The 15,376-nt window shown below is 40.6% G+C and overlaps 1 long non-coding RNA gene across 1 annotated transcript; it reads left to right on the top strand.

The window, feature by feature from the left end:
* Positions 1-1,981: 1,981 nt before the first annotated feature.
* Positions 1,982-14,986, top strand: LOC135306621 (uncharacterized). The gene is made up of 3 exons (XR_010367411.1): positions 1,982-8,251; positions 11,700-11,834; positions 14,637-14,986. It is a non-coding gene; the product is annotated as an uncharacterized LOC135306621 (long non-coding RNA).
* The last annotated feature ends 390 nt before the right edge of the window (positions 14,987-15,376 follow it).

Genomic DNA, 15,376 nt, shown 5'->3' on the forward strand with positions numbered 1-15,376 from the left:
ACAGTACTGTAAAATAATAAGCATGTACTCGTTGGACAAAATAAGTAACCTTATTCTGCTGGAGGAATTAGGTTAAAGGTCTAATATTAAACAGCTTCCATCATGTGAAGTCCCAGTGGCTAGAGTGGAGCAAGCAGCAGCCACCCTGTCGAAAACATAACACCACCCTTAGTTTTTTTTTGTTGTCAAGAAACTCTCAAGCATCTTGACCCTTGAATGAGAGCTTAGAGCTGGAACTAATCACTATCCAGATGGATTGTCTCTCCAATAATGATGAAATAGCACTCCAGAAATAACCAGCAATTTGCATGAGCTAATGTTTGATCATCCACTATTAAAATCTGTCTCAATCAATGCCATAAATCTGACAAACGGTAAAAATCACAGCAAACTTATTTTCATGCAAGACAAGAAAGTGTGCTGCTTCTAAGGGTTGTAATTAGAAAGCATTTAACTTCAAAGGGTGTGGAGCAGAGATCCAAGCAAGCCTGTTCACAGAGCATTTGAAGAGTGGCAGGTACTGCCCTTCTGAGTGGAGTTCACCCTCTTCCAGATGCCTTTTTGTTCAAGCATGCATAGGCTTGATCGTTTCACTTCAATTAGGCAGTGCTATTAAAAACATAACTGAAAAGTCTGAGAAGCCATTCCGGCTGCCAGCCTGCCCCAGTAACAAACAAAAGACAGCACATCTTCACAAGAAAGAAAAGGTGATCATTAATATTTACAGAGAGTGCTAGTCAAATCTGAAATCCCTGGTGTAGCTGCTGTGCATGACTCCAACATGCAGCAGGTTTTTGTCTAGCTGGAACAGTTCCCAGAGATTTAGCCCTGTGTTGGAACAACTTGGTACTGCTGTCACCATGCGTCGACGACTGGGATGTTCACTTTGGCCAGTCCAGCTCTGAACCACTCCAGTTACCAGCAGCTGAGCCAAATGGCCTGTGAGGCCACAGAAAAGAGGGCAGAATGTAGATGTTCCTGATACCACTCCTCCTTATTACAGGAAATTACTTAATCCAGGGAATTCCTCCTCCTATGAGTTTGTTTGGCCAGCCAGCTGGAACAGTCAGGGAAAGGCTAAAGCTAAACTGAAAGTGCTTATAACAAAAAATGGGTAACTAGCTAATGGGTAGTTAATATGGGTAAACAAAAAATGGGTAACTAATATTAGACCATTGTCAGAGTCCTCCTGCCTCTGCCATCACACAGGTTCAGACACTTTTTGATGCACTCTTTGATGCACTCAGTATCCAAGCAGCATATCCAAGCATTCCTATCAATGCTTGCTGTAGTCGTCCCAAACCCTGACTTCTGGATTTGGCTGCAAGGAAGTTAACAGCTACTGTCATGTACTTTACCAAGAGCCATCATGTAATTAAAGATAAAATATCTGGAGAAACTTGCACCTATACCAGCTCAGTGTAAACAGGCAGTAAACTCAGGCACACTTACAAGCTGTTCTTGCATTTCTTTGAACAACCACAAGATGACATCCCAAGTCTCGTGTGTTCACAAAGGCCTTCCCATACTTCTGTTTTATTCCTACCCTAAATACATCGCACATAGGGAGACGAACAAGATACATTTAGTAATCAAGGAAAAACAGTCCCATCACGTCCATTGCTTCTGTATTCGAAAAACAGAGCTGTAAGCACCTTTGGAACCTACCTATTACATACAAAGTCACCCCAAGCCTGGTCCTTACTGACCTCTATGTTGTTGTATCCACTCCCTCTCCCTACATGCTTAAGAATCTCTTTAGCAACTCGCAAGCAGTACTAAAGTGTGAAATGGTAGCAGTCAGTGCTGCATCTTGTGTCAATTTACTAGCTCAGCTTGTAAATACCATACAGCTTTTTACACAGTACTTACCATTGCTCAGAGCTGCCATGTCATGTCCACAGGCAGGGCCATGAATTAGAAAGACAATTCTTTAATGGAAAACTATCAACTTCTTTAAAAATTCATGTACAAAAAAAAAAAAAAAACCCACAGTTTTTCTGTCGAGTCTGACCATGCTCTGACCACAAAGATACCCTTTGAAAAATTTGTTTCCCTTGTAACCTTTACTGTGACTAAGAGATAGTATTCACTGACAAGTGCAAGATGAGAAACACTGTAGGGAAAAACACTTTCCTGAAGCCTGCAAAAATTCTGAATGTATTGCAGGTGCTGAAAAAAACCTCCAAGACAGTTCTGTTCCTTTCCCAGACCTACAAGGAGTCAGAACTTGAAGCAGAAAGCACCAGGCCTTGAGAACACAGCAGGAGGTACCAAACACCCGAAATGAGCAGTGGGACCCAGGAGTGCCTGCACAGAAGGGAGCGGTGCTCACTCCATTTCGGAGAGCTACCCAGAAGTGGTCAGTGAGCAACACTGAGCCTGCAGCGTGTCTCACACAGCACCGGGCTGAGGAGGGTGCCAGCATGCACCTGGGGCTGCAGACCAAACCCCTCCTCTCCCTTGCTTTGTGCAGCAGTGGTGCTGCAGCAGTGCAGCAGTGACCGCAGCGCGGTGCAGCAGGAGCAGCCTGGCACACTCAGCCAGGCACCACATTCAGGTTTAAACCTTTCAGGCAGAGAAGTGAACCGAACCTTCACTTCCAGTCTCCTGGGTAATTCTTGTCACTGTTAAGCAAATTCGGTGAAAGAAAAGCAGACACACTGGGCATCACCTTCCAGGAGCAATTGTGGGCAGGCAGCAGCACAGACAGTTGTATGAGTGAACCTGTCAGCCCAGGCCTTTGGAGATACTGAAGCTTTTGGCCATGATGCAGGTTCAGTGCCAAGCTGGTTGGCTGTAAAAACACACACATACTTCCAGAAAGGAAAAGGTGCAGAACCAGGAGAGACTGGAGAGTTTATATAAACCTGAAGTGCTGTTAGGCAGTAATGGAACAGTTACAGATTTGCACCTAAGCACCTGAACTCCCAGTAGTGCCTCTTCACACAGCTGTGTGTCTGTTGGGTCGTGTCACTGCTCTCTATAAAACAGCAGTTAGGAAAATTAATGGAGTTAGATGCATCATCAAACAGGAAACAATTAATAAACCCAGGATATGTTAACAGTGTTCTATCAATCATAATCCCCTTATGTCCAAACCCTGTATTTTATTTTGCTACAGGTCTCAAAAAAAGCACTATAAATGAATAAAGATCTAAATGTGGATAATGGAAAGAATCAAACGCAAGCAAGTAGAATAACACTTCCTGTACAAGAAAAGCTTGAGACATCAGCACTAGCCTGGAAAGTGGCAGAGCAACAAGAAAATAACAAGTGTTTAAAGTAGGCACTTTAGGAAGGTAGAGGACATAAATCAGATGCATTTCTTCAGGGACTATATTAATAACATACACATGAAGACTCCTTCTCCCATCTCTCTAAACCTGCAAACTAAAAGCCAAAAAATTTACAAAATATTAAAGATGTTTTAGTGCAGATTTTAAGTGACTGTTGGAACATATTGGCAGAGCATATTATTTAGTTTAATAAGAACAGAGAAAGCCTGCATTGCCTCCCTGCATTTACATATTAGGACAACGTTATGAAATAAGCAAGCCCTGATACTTCACTGCTTCCCATTCTCACTGGAATCCCCAGAACAGTATTCCACTCTAGGATAGATAGCACTGTGCTTCTGAAAGGAGGATTATGCACCCACAGCTGTGAAAGATGTCCTTCTCTGTTGAACTCCCAAGTTTTCTAGCCTTAACTGCATACTGCTTACTATTCAGGTTATCAGAGCAAATAGCATGAAGACTGATGATGGGCCAGCCTCAGAGTCACCATTCCAGTTGGGCCATGGCTTCACAATGCATTGGCACTGGTGGCATGACTAATTCAGGTATTTATTCCCATTCACTACCATGCTTTTGACTAACAAAATCAAAACAAAAAGAAACTACCAACCTTCCTACACCCTTTCTGAGTTTTTGTTTAATGTGAGACAATCCTCTTATTTGCTTCCAGCCATAGTACTATGATGTGTTGAAAGACATCATGGGTTATGGCCTTGAGAAGGATCTCTTAAGCTGATGTAGTCATCAAAAAAAATATTCTCAAACTAAGTCGTCAGCAAGTTCCTTTGCCACAAGGCTCCATTTCAGGACTGCAGGCAAACTCAGGGAGACAAGGATACATCAGCAGCACAGAAGAGACCCTCAGAAGAATTCATTTGCTCACAGGAGAGCAAATATAATAAAGAAAATAAAACTAAATAAAATATAAAATTAAGATAACAAAAACCTACTTAGCCACCAGCTCACATAAGTACCAAAAAGGAGGATGGACACTGAAAAGAGGACAACATACCAGTTGAGACAGAGAATGCATAAGAAGGCCAAGACTTACCCTAAATGTAAAGGACATTAACATGCACTAAAACAATGACGGCTCCAGTTAGCACCAAAGCATTAGACATCATCTACCTTGGAGAAGAGCACGAGGCTTCTACAGCAAACCACTGATTTCTTAACACTCCTTTCCATGTTTTCAAGGGGAGAAAGGTTCCAGAAGTATTTTTTATATGATTCTGCTCTTTTACTCCCAGAAACACAAAGCCTTTGTTTTAACTGAGATAACTCCCTGGCTGAGACCTGCTAGCACAGTTAATTAGCACCTTCACTTCAGCCCCAACACCTCCTGTGCAGTCACACAGCAGCCTCCAAGGGCAACTCACAGCCTCAGCACCTCTGGGACGAGCCATGAGCTTCTGCCCAGGAGCCCTGACACTCCCTGGCCTGGCAGAGGAAATCCATTTCAGTGGGCTGCTTTCAAAGCTGAAGAGTTCCTGGTTTGGAGTAGGAGGCAATTCAACTTTTAGAACTAATCCTGTCCATGTCAGAGCAGTCTAGCCCTAAATCTACACATTTTTGTATCTGCATGCATTATATATGATTAACTGCTACTGTTAGAATATTAAGAAAGTTTTAAAAAGAAAAAAAAAAACCAAACCCCAGAGACAATTATTTATGCAAGAGAGACCGGAACTGGAACACCTAGCAAGATCTTTTTCTGGTGTTGCCATACAGGAACTTTGTTACAGAGGATTTATTCCAAGTTTTTGTTATTTCTTGCCTTGAAATATTCTGAAACAAAATAGGATAGTCCCACTGTGCTGTGAGCTTAAACACACACACACACAAAGTAGACAGGTAAAAGCACTAAAAGCAATGGTTCTGAGAAAGGATTTACTTTTACTTCACAAGTATATGTGGGTGTGTTTTTAAATAGAAAAAAGATGTCTCCACTCATCTTGCTCTGATCCATGCTGTGCCAACTTAAACCCTGCCAATGCATCTGAATAGTCAAACAAACGTCTGTCCCTCCCCAAACATCCACCATTCACATTAAATAAAACACATAACAATAGAGGCAAAATAGACCTGAAAAGAGCTTATTTCCAAATGCAAAGGTCTAACCTGAGGATAGCTATTTTCATGCAAATCTCGATTCTTCTTGCTCATATACATGAACCCAGAATTATCTGTTCAGTTAACATTCTTAGCTTCTCTTATGCAATTAACAGGGAGGAGAAAATTAAAGGAAAAGAGAATGAAAATCCCCCAAAGCAATGAAAGAGAACCTTAGCTCTGATGCTCCCAACTAGCAAAAGACCCTGAAAACAAACTACGTTCAGGGCAATAGGGAGGGGAGAAAATTCATTGAACCCTCAAATCTCTCTTGCACGGCAAAAGCCAGGCCAGCCTGCCACACCATGGGAGAGTCCTGCTGTCAGCACCAGGTTAGTGACTGATCTGCTCCCAGTCCCTTTTGGAGCAAGGGGGAAATGCCTTCAATTCAGCCAGCCTCCAAGTCAGTCTTACCTTAGCAAAGGTCAGGCAGTACAGATGCTGATGCACCACTGAAACACCTTCCCGCTGCAGTTGTTCAGCGTGTGGCCACCTGCTCCGTGAAACTTCCATTCTATTATACATACCCACTGCAGCATGCCACTACTGGCTCAAAAGCTGAGTTTCCAGTTTGGAAACTGGAAATACCAAATTTCAACTCTGATTTTTTTTTTTTTAATCTGAATGCAACATCTATTTTTTTTCAATCGGGGTAAAGAAAAAAATCATTGCCTGTCTTTGAAAACACACACTTTTCGGTTTTGTCTTGAACAGCAGTTCCAGAGAAAGGCAGGAGAAAGCTACCAGAATTGCCTGTGGTAACAACAGTGACATCTAACCAAGCTCAGGGCAATGCTGGAGCTGTGACAAGCTCTTAGAGATACAGGCCAGGCTGTAACAGACCCTGTATCTGTATAATGAACAACACCTCAACTGAAATGTCAAGCTCAATGAACTTCTTTTTGTGCATAACGAAGTTACTCAATTTTACCCCACTTGTGTTTCTTAGTTCCTTTAGGTAAGTACATGCCTCTGCAAGATATATGTCTGACAAAGCTGACAATTTTAAATTTATTTTAAAGCAAAATGGTGAATTTCAAACAAAACTCAATTCTAAACACATTTACCTCATAATGCAAAATTACCCCATTAAAATAAATTATTTGGTATGGGACAGAATCACTAAGCAGATGAAGGAAGGATGTGTGGTTTAGAGAGGACTTGAGGGAAAGGAAGAATTTGACTAACAAGCATTTGTAAGAAGAACATTCATAAACAATGTTGCCCTTATGCTACCAGAGAAAATAAAATTAAATCGGCATTTGTAAAATTGTTATTAATTTCCTCTCATTTTTCCCCATTTATTTCACAGAACAAAATTTCTAACTACACATAAAGCTAGGCAGAAAAGGTCTAAGGGAGACATCATTACGCCTAAGGATGTTAAGGGCAAGCAGTCAGGGTAAGAGGAGTTAGCAGGTCCCACACCCCGCAGTGAAAACACCACAGTGGGAGAATGGCCTGACCAGGTCTCCTCATGACCAGGCTTGTCTCAGCACCTCAGCTCCCAGGCAGCTCTGTTAATCCGCAGAGCCTCCACTTCCCTACAGTCTTTGAACAACAGTTCTCTTGCATTGAATGCAGAGAATAACAGTGATAACATGATGTATACCTGCTGAGAACAAAGAGCTGTGTGGCTAAATTTAACCAGCATTTCTCCAAATGTGTCAAATAATCCTGTGCTTTCATTGTGTAAACCATCTACAGAAAGCAGTGCTACACCAGGTAAGGAATTTCTTAAATATGTTTCAAAGTTATCAGTAGATGTTACCTTTACTGTGCTAGCTGATGTTTACAACAATCGAGGTTACTTCAAACTCTGTGTGCTCCAGTTCACTTACCTACAGGAATTCTTCCTTTACTTCTCTGTCCTCTGACATGAAGACTGGTAGGGTCACCTTCGTAATAAAGGACAGCTAAATACACATTTCTGTGTAATACCTCTGAAAAGTTATAAAACCTGAATTGTGAACTTTATTCAAATTTTTCAGGAAATAATTTTGTTCTACACAACCCAAAACCAGTGAAATTTTAGGGACCTTCTTCTACAATGGATTACCTTGCCTCTTAAAAATTTACAACAGAAGAGCTAGACCATGTTATTTAGTTCTCCTAGTTAGGCATCTGTTGGGTTTGGAAAGGGACTTTTTATGAGCTCAGAATTCTGCCTGTGAAAGGCTTGAAAGGACTCTCAGGATCCCTTTGGTTTTGTCCTGAGCTCAAACCCACAGAAAGACTGCCCCAATACCAAACTGATATTTAAGTATTTTAGCTTTTTGTAGCCAGGGCTCCATCTGCAAGCCCAGTTCCTTTAGTCTGGAAGAATGGATCACTGGACCCATTATTATCAGTCAGGTGTTCTCTTATCACCCACCTTCCTCAAGATAAAAGCCTTGCTGTTTAAAATGCAATCAGCATCCTTGCTTGAGCCCAGCCTGCTGCACTAAAAAGGGTCTGAACCCTAATTAGTGCCAAAAGCAGTTTTATACTTTCAAGTACTTTGGCACATAAGCAAGTGCTCATGTCTGGAGATGGAACATTCAGACTGGATTCATCACCTCCTACCTCTCTTCAGTAAAATTAGTCTGCAGCCTCACCCCGAGCGTGTCAGGCACAGCTCATGATGCCTCACTAAGCACCCTGGGAAATTCTCATCAACTGTTGCCTATGGCAAGCAAAGGCTCATCTGCTAATTTTGTTCCGTCTACAAAAACCTTATCTGTGACTTCTTTTCCACAGGATCCACCCTGCACTCTGGATTTTAGAAAGCTAACAATCATTCCATTTTGCCATGAAAGGAAGGCATCTTTGTTAGATTGTGCCAAGTGCTTTGCTAACAGGTAACTGCAGGCTTGAGCTCACTGTCAGTGGAAGTGGGTAAGACCCTCCTAGACAGCATCAATAAATAGTTTGATACGTGTATTTTAAAACAGCATTTCCAGACACTAAGAGCACTATACTATATATAGAGAAATATATTGTGCTTAAAAATTCCATTATATGTATTTCAAGGGAAAGAAATTTCACTGCAGCAAATATACTACTAAAATGTTTCTGAGGTGCAAATAGCTCATCCCCGGTTCTTTCAGAAACTGCAAACAAGTAATTAGCCCTTCTGAACTCCAGAGTCTGTAGCCTGTAGCTAATGTGATGTTACTAATGCATTTATAAACATCAGGCTCCAAAGCCAACACTGAGATATTCCATCATAATTTAGATCTCTCATTAACTTCACCACCCTGACCAACATGCTGTCACTGGCAGAGTGTTTGACAGTTTACATTACCTGCAGACATGAGTTCCTGTCAATTCAATTAAGAAAGATTAATTCCAGAACTGACAATGCATAAATATTTTTAAATTACACCTGGCCTTGTTGGCACTGCTTATTCCAGGACCGACTTTAGAAGAGGGAGCGTGTCTTTAGCCTCGTGGGCAGAAAGAAAAACTCAAAGGAAGGTGAAAGAAAGAATTTATCATGAATTCAGTATTCCATCATACTGTCCAATCTATCTTTTGTGATTCCCCCCTCCCTCTCCCCCCCATAATAATTAAACAAGCTTATCTCTCACTGTCTGATACAGAATGAAAGGGAACAGGAAAGATTCGGTGCAAACAGGCACTGCCAGAAAATTGTCAGCGACATCTCTGTGATGATCATTTGCTGACTGGTTTAGATCTAATTTGTGTACATCACTGCTTTGGAAGGCATTCAGATACCATGGTGATAGACACCATATGAGAATGTAGATAGATAATATTTGACATTTATCTTCACGAACAAAGATCTGGGTAACTCCCCACTGATTGCACTTCTGATGAGTGAAGATAAATGTCACATCAGACTAAGCCATCCAGCATTCTAGTGAAACACTCTTACTCTTGGCTCTGATATGTGAAAATATCCAGGTTCAGTGCATGTGAACAGGTTTAATTAGGTAAGCATCAAGCACACTATGACAAAATTATTGGCTCACCATTATCAAACTGGTCACAATCCCCAGCAGCCAGATTTATTAAATTCTGGTCCAAGGTTTAATCTACTAGAAGAAGCTTTCTCTAAGATTTCAATGTAACAATTGCACAGCCATTGCCTGAAAAGTGCACTTTAAGAGGAAAAACTCTCCTGCTCTAGTCAAATCTGTGCCATACCCAAACAAACCAACCATTGAGAAAGCAAGCAGTCCCTCATGAGCATCAGGAGGATCCTGCTTTAGGGAGCAGAGCCTTGTCCTTGTACTGAATTGTGCTGAACCGTGCAGACACACCAGCTCCAGGGCTATTCACACTGGCTGATGCCAGACCAGGCAGATGTCCTTAGTGCAACAGGAGTGGGAATCTCTACTAAAACATTAACTGGGAGCACAATGGGGAGCATTCAGACAGCAATGGGAAAGGCAGGGAGAGGTAACACACTTTCACTATTTATAACCTGATGGCTCTTGCAATAGACTATTTTTTGTCCTATTGAGTGAGCTTGGTATTAGAGTTAAATGAGATGGAAGTAGTCAGGGAATCTAGAGCTACCTGACATAAGCATTCAAGATTTTAATGCTTTGACATGACTTCTCTAATTTTTCTGCATCCACAGGTTGAAAAGCTGAATTGAGTGGCTTGCAAGGTTCCTTAAACTCGTCAAATTCAAATAGTTCTGTACTAGCCAACATGAGGCAGCATAAAAAATAGATAAATATAGCAGGAGAAACAAATCCAGAAAGTAATAATGTTTTCAAATCCCTTCTGAGGCACAGCTTCCAGTAGATATTAAAAGACTGAACCAAGCATGTAAAAGTGGTGCTCTTATGGGTTTTTTTGTTTGGGTATTTTTTAGTATTTTGTTTAATTTTCAAATCCTGGATTGTATTTGTAAGGGTATTAATTGTTCAACACTTCTGTTATCACAAGTTATAAAAACAACAGATTTCCAGATTCTGTCATCATCTTATGGGGGAACTCTAGGTTTTAGTTAGAATTTTAATTTTTCAAAGGCTGATGATTTTTAGAGTGTGCCAGGAGAAACAAAATGTTTCAGAAGCTAAACCTTTTTTAAACCCCTTCCAAATTAAAAGAGAGAAATGCCAAAACCCAAACAAATTAAAAAATCCCAAAGTATTTCCATGTAATCAACTTCACAAAACCTAACACAATTGGGGAGGGGGGAGAAGACCAGTTCTTATAGGGGGTCTTTGTATGAACCAGAAATGCTTCAGGGTGTCTGGAAAACAACATATATAGACACATATTACTGTTCTCACTTATCCAATCAAGCTTTGCTATCACATCCTACATCTGACCTGGTCACTGCACACATCAAAGCTTTTTCACCAGACTCTGTTATCCTGTCTGACAAAGGCACCCACCTGTGGGCTTCCTGTTTGTGAGGAACACAGATTTGGCCTTTTGAGCACAAAAATTCATTAATCTTAGCAAAGCAGGGAGAGATACAGCTGAATACAATTTCTTTAGAGGGCTTTCATTTGAGCAAGATTTAATTAATTTGTGTTCTTAATTCCAGAAATGCACTGAAGAAACCTGGACTTACTTAAATTCTGTGAAAACAAATTTGAAACCACACAAGTTAATAAGTAGTGCCAAGTCATTAGAAATATGCAGCTGTATTAGGGAGGAAAAACAGAATTAAAACCACCATTGTGATACTAGGAAATACTGTCCTTCCATGGAAATAACATTTCTGTGTGGAGTAAAAAAGACAACCATAAACTGCACTGAATCCATAGAGGGGAATGTTTCAGCTACATGGAAGTTATTAGCCCAGGAATAACACTCCAGAAAAACAAATGACAATTTCTGTGAGAATTTCTGGTTCAAACACAGATAAATTTGTATTCTTTCATCTGATCTCCTAGGTTAACACAACAATTACTTCAAAATCAGCACTAAATTAAGTTGAATTTCAAATCTCTCTAAATAACCAATTTGCAAACTAACTGTTGCTGTTTTCTCTGATATCAGCTTTGGAGGGGATGGCTTTCAGATTGAATAAAATTTTGATAATATTCTGAATAAATATTTTGCCTTGCTTGTATTTTCTTTTAATTTTAACTAGAGCACCTTATTTTTCTTTCTTTTTTTTTTTTAAGTCACATTTTTTTTAAAACAAACTACCTCCAGTGGAAGGACAATAACCTTGGGAGCCAATGTACAAACAGTTGAGGCCACTTTTAGGAGTCAGAAGAACTATTAAAATAACACTTTTTTTTTTTTTTTTTTTTTTTTTAATTTGAGAAGACATTCTCTATTCTCACTCTTTCTTCCTTTCTAACACAGCCATTTTTAGACAGCTGACTTGCTATGCTATCTTTCCCGGGAATATTGCCTTGCTGGAACAGAGCCATCATCATCACTTGATGTCTCAAAGGGAGGAGTGCTTACACTTGATTTCTGTCAAGGATCAACAACAAGGTAAAACCTGCACCTTTTTGGAGTTGAGAACCTGCTGTTCTGATCTTTGGGCCAGAAGTGTTGGCTCATACCAAATTTTTCTTACTGCTAGTAAAGTAGGATAAATCTCTTCTTTGATTCAAAATCTTAGGAAGTGGGGTTTTTTAAGGACTTCTGAATTCTAAACCCTTTGGCATGTAATTTCCATTTACACTGCTCCTTCCACTGCACAGTCAGTGCAGGTCACACTGTCACTGTTCTTGCAGCCAGGTGAAAGAGGTTCCAGGCTGCAGTACCCTGGGACAGGGTAGTACAGAGCAGACCAGAAGGAGCAAGGCCAGCAGGTTTTCATTCTCACTTTGGGCTTATCTTTCATGACCACAACAGAGATACCCAGCGGCCCTGGCACAGCAAGATCTCCAGCAGTCTAACCAGCATTTTCAGCAGGAGCCTGTGTGCTGGGAATTGGTTCCTCCAAAGGCCTGTGACATGCAGTTTGAAGCAGAATACAGACTGATTTTGTTTAACAGTTGAAAGAAATGTAGGTATATGAGTGCAAAAAACAGAAGAAAGCTCAAATAAAAAGGAAAAACTCATAAAAGCTGCATGATAGCTTATGAATGAGTTATGCAAGAAAGAACAAAGCATGTGTGAGCAGTGAAATCCCCAGTAATAACGGGAAGCAACTAGAAAATAAGAGTACCTACAGAAAACAGCAGAATGGATGAAACAAAAGGGTTTTTTTTAAAAAAGGGCAAAATAACCTCCCTCCCACCTGTTTAACTTGAGGATCTTTAAGCATAATGCTACCTCCTTATGTGCTTTTAACACCTATGCTACAGCCCAAACTTTCAGACACTACAGAAATAAACACTTCATGAGAATCCCAGTGTAGCAGAAGGCAGATGGTGCAGCCCCAGAACAAAGAAGGCACTGAAAGGCCAATACACTTAAGGTGTCTTAGAGTTAGGTTTTGGTCATGGAGGGTGGTTTTGTTCTGACTCTCTTTGAAAAGAGCATAACCTGCATTACTGCACAAGCAGCCTCTGCAGCAGGCAGCAGAAGACCTCCCTCTGAGATGTTTAGACCCCTCTATGTTTTCCTGAGTCAATCCAATATGACCACAGGGAAATCTGAGTTCCCTAAAAAAGAGGCCATGAATGACATCAAGCAGCATACTTCAATTCGAGCTTCGAAAGCAGCTATTTAAATTCTGCATAGGCTTTATCTTGATAGTTTGGGTTGGTACAGATTTTTTTTTCTTTTTTACTATTAACAAATTACTGTGGATAACTTCTTGCATTTATGTTTTTAAAATCTCAAAATATGAAGTTCCTTAAATTAATACTGTCCCTCACATTTTAAACTATTCACCTGCATGAGCCATATCTAAATAGCATCTTCCAAACAAAGACTATATTTGTCATCTTTTCACAAAGTCCATTCTAGGCTATGTTAAGATAACCAGGTTTGGGAGGTTTTTTAAAAATAAGAAAAATAAGTATTTTGCTCCTTGTACTTCTCAGCTTTTAGCAATTTTCTTTCCGTACTTCAGGCATGTTGTGTGTTTCTAAACATGCCAGAGCAATAGCCAAATGTAAACAGCTGCATTAAAATATCACATTGATTAAATAACAGCAAAGGACCTGGATTAAATAATGCCAAAAGACCTGGCCTAAAAGAAAATAGGCAGGAAATTAAAGCCACATCTGACACTTCATTTTTAACTCAAACGACTGAAAGAAGATTTAAAGGACAAAGGTTCTTTTATCTATGAAATTAATCCGAGACACTGAAGAGTGAGACAGAAGGTAATAGACTGTTTGCAAGCTGTACCATCACAGTCACCTAAATAGTTTACTGTCAACCTGGGCAGGCAAGAGAACACACAGGGCAACCCAGGGTGCTGGAAGCCGTGGAACCCTACACTCAGCTACAACAGGCACAGCAATATTCCTGATCACTTAGGCCATTAAATGTTTCACGGCATTCAGAGGGGTAAATATATCTGTACCACTGCACAATTCTTCATTCTTCTACTCTCCTTACAGCACCACTGAGTGAATATCCGTCATGTCCTCTGTTGGAAATGGCATGGCTCTGTTTTAAGAGCAGATAAAGTGACTCCAAATGAATTTATAAATCTCTTCCAATTGCAAAGCACTATCCTACTCAATGTCCAGCAATTTCTGTCTGATCTATTTTGATGATGTTGAATGCAACCTCCAAAACTTGGTAAATTTTAACTGCTCTTAGAGAAGCAAAAACATAAATGGAAATTACAAGACAATTGACAGATCTAAGAGCTGCTCTTTTGAGAACAGCCCAAGAGAGATTCTGAAGTTAGCTGGAGCTCTCTGAAACTCCACCATGGAGTTTGGTTTCACTTGGTTTCAGTAAGCAAGAAGTTTGGAAAGCACTGATGACCAATGAGCTGGTGCTCAATGAACATCCAAAGGTCCTGTAATCATCCAATCACACCAATCCCAAAGAAATGATCACTTATAAAAGGCAACTAAAAAAATTGGGTCTTTATATTAGCAATTCAGATCTACAGATGCTTCTAGCTGAGCAGATAGAAGCCAGTCTCCCCAGTGGAAAGCTGATACATTCCGCTGACTCATTTCATAGTGAGGTGACAAGAGGACATCATAAACCACAAGATGTTGCCTTGACCCATAAAAGCTTTGTTAAGTGGAAGCATTGCCCTAGAAGTTAATGAACTATGGAGAAATATCCAAAAGGTTATGGGTGAGCACAGCTTTCTCCTTAAGTGGAAGACAGAAATCAGTCTTCATCTGCCTTTGCACTTTTCCTCTGTAGGTGTTCCTTGTCCAGAAGTTGAGAAGATTGCAGACACATGGGTGACATTAAGCAGTGGATGCAATGGACACACTTCTGTGGGGATGAAGTCACAGGGCTGAAATTGGAGTATCCATAGGTGCTTTCACATTGGTTTCCAGAGGAGCTTGAGGATTGCTGGACATGGTCAGTGCTGAGTGGAGTCCTCTCTCACAGGGCAAAGGACCGTGATGCGATGCTGCTGAGAACCACAGAGCTCAGTGCACCTGAGAAGCAGAAAGTGCTGTTCTGGGACAGAAATGCATCTACCCCAAAAGCAGAGCACATGGACTTACCCCAAAAGCAGAGCACTTGGACTTACCCCAAAAGCAGAGCACTTGGACTTACCCCAAAAGCAGAGCACTTGGACTTACCCCAAAAGCAGAGCACTTGGACTTACCTTCACCAAAAACGACCTAAGAAGACTTGAGCAGATAACTGTCACAAGAGAAGATTGACAACCAAAGCTATTAACAGAATTCTCTCCAGGTTTTGTGTTTGGGGCTTTTTTCCCCAGCAGGAATATACATGAGATGAAGACTGATCACAAAACAGCAGCAAATAATAGTAGGACCAAAATCTTCTTTATTTCTCTACATCAGACTTATTCAGCAGAATGCTTTATCCTGCAGGCAGCTGAGAGGAAGTGGAATTGTGATATACTCCTCCTGCACAGGAACACGAGGGATAGCAGAGCATGAAAAAAACCCACTAATTTCATG

Source organism: Passer domesticus, chromosome 8 (assembly GCF_036417665.1).
Source record: "Passer domesticus isolate bPasDom1 chromosome 8, bPasDom1.hap1, whole genome shotgun sequence".
NCBI lineage: Eukaryota > Metazoa > Chordata > Aves > Passeriformes > Passeridae > Passer > Passer domesticus.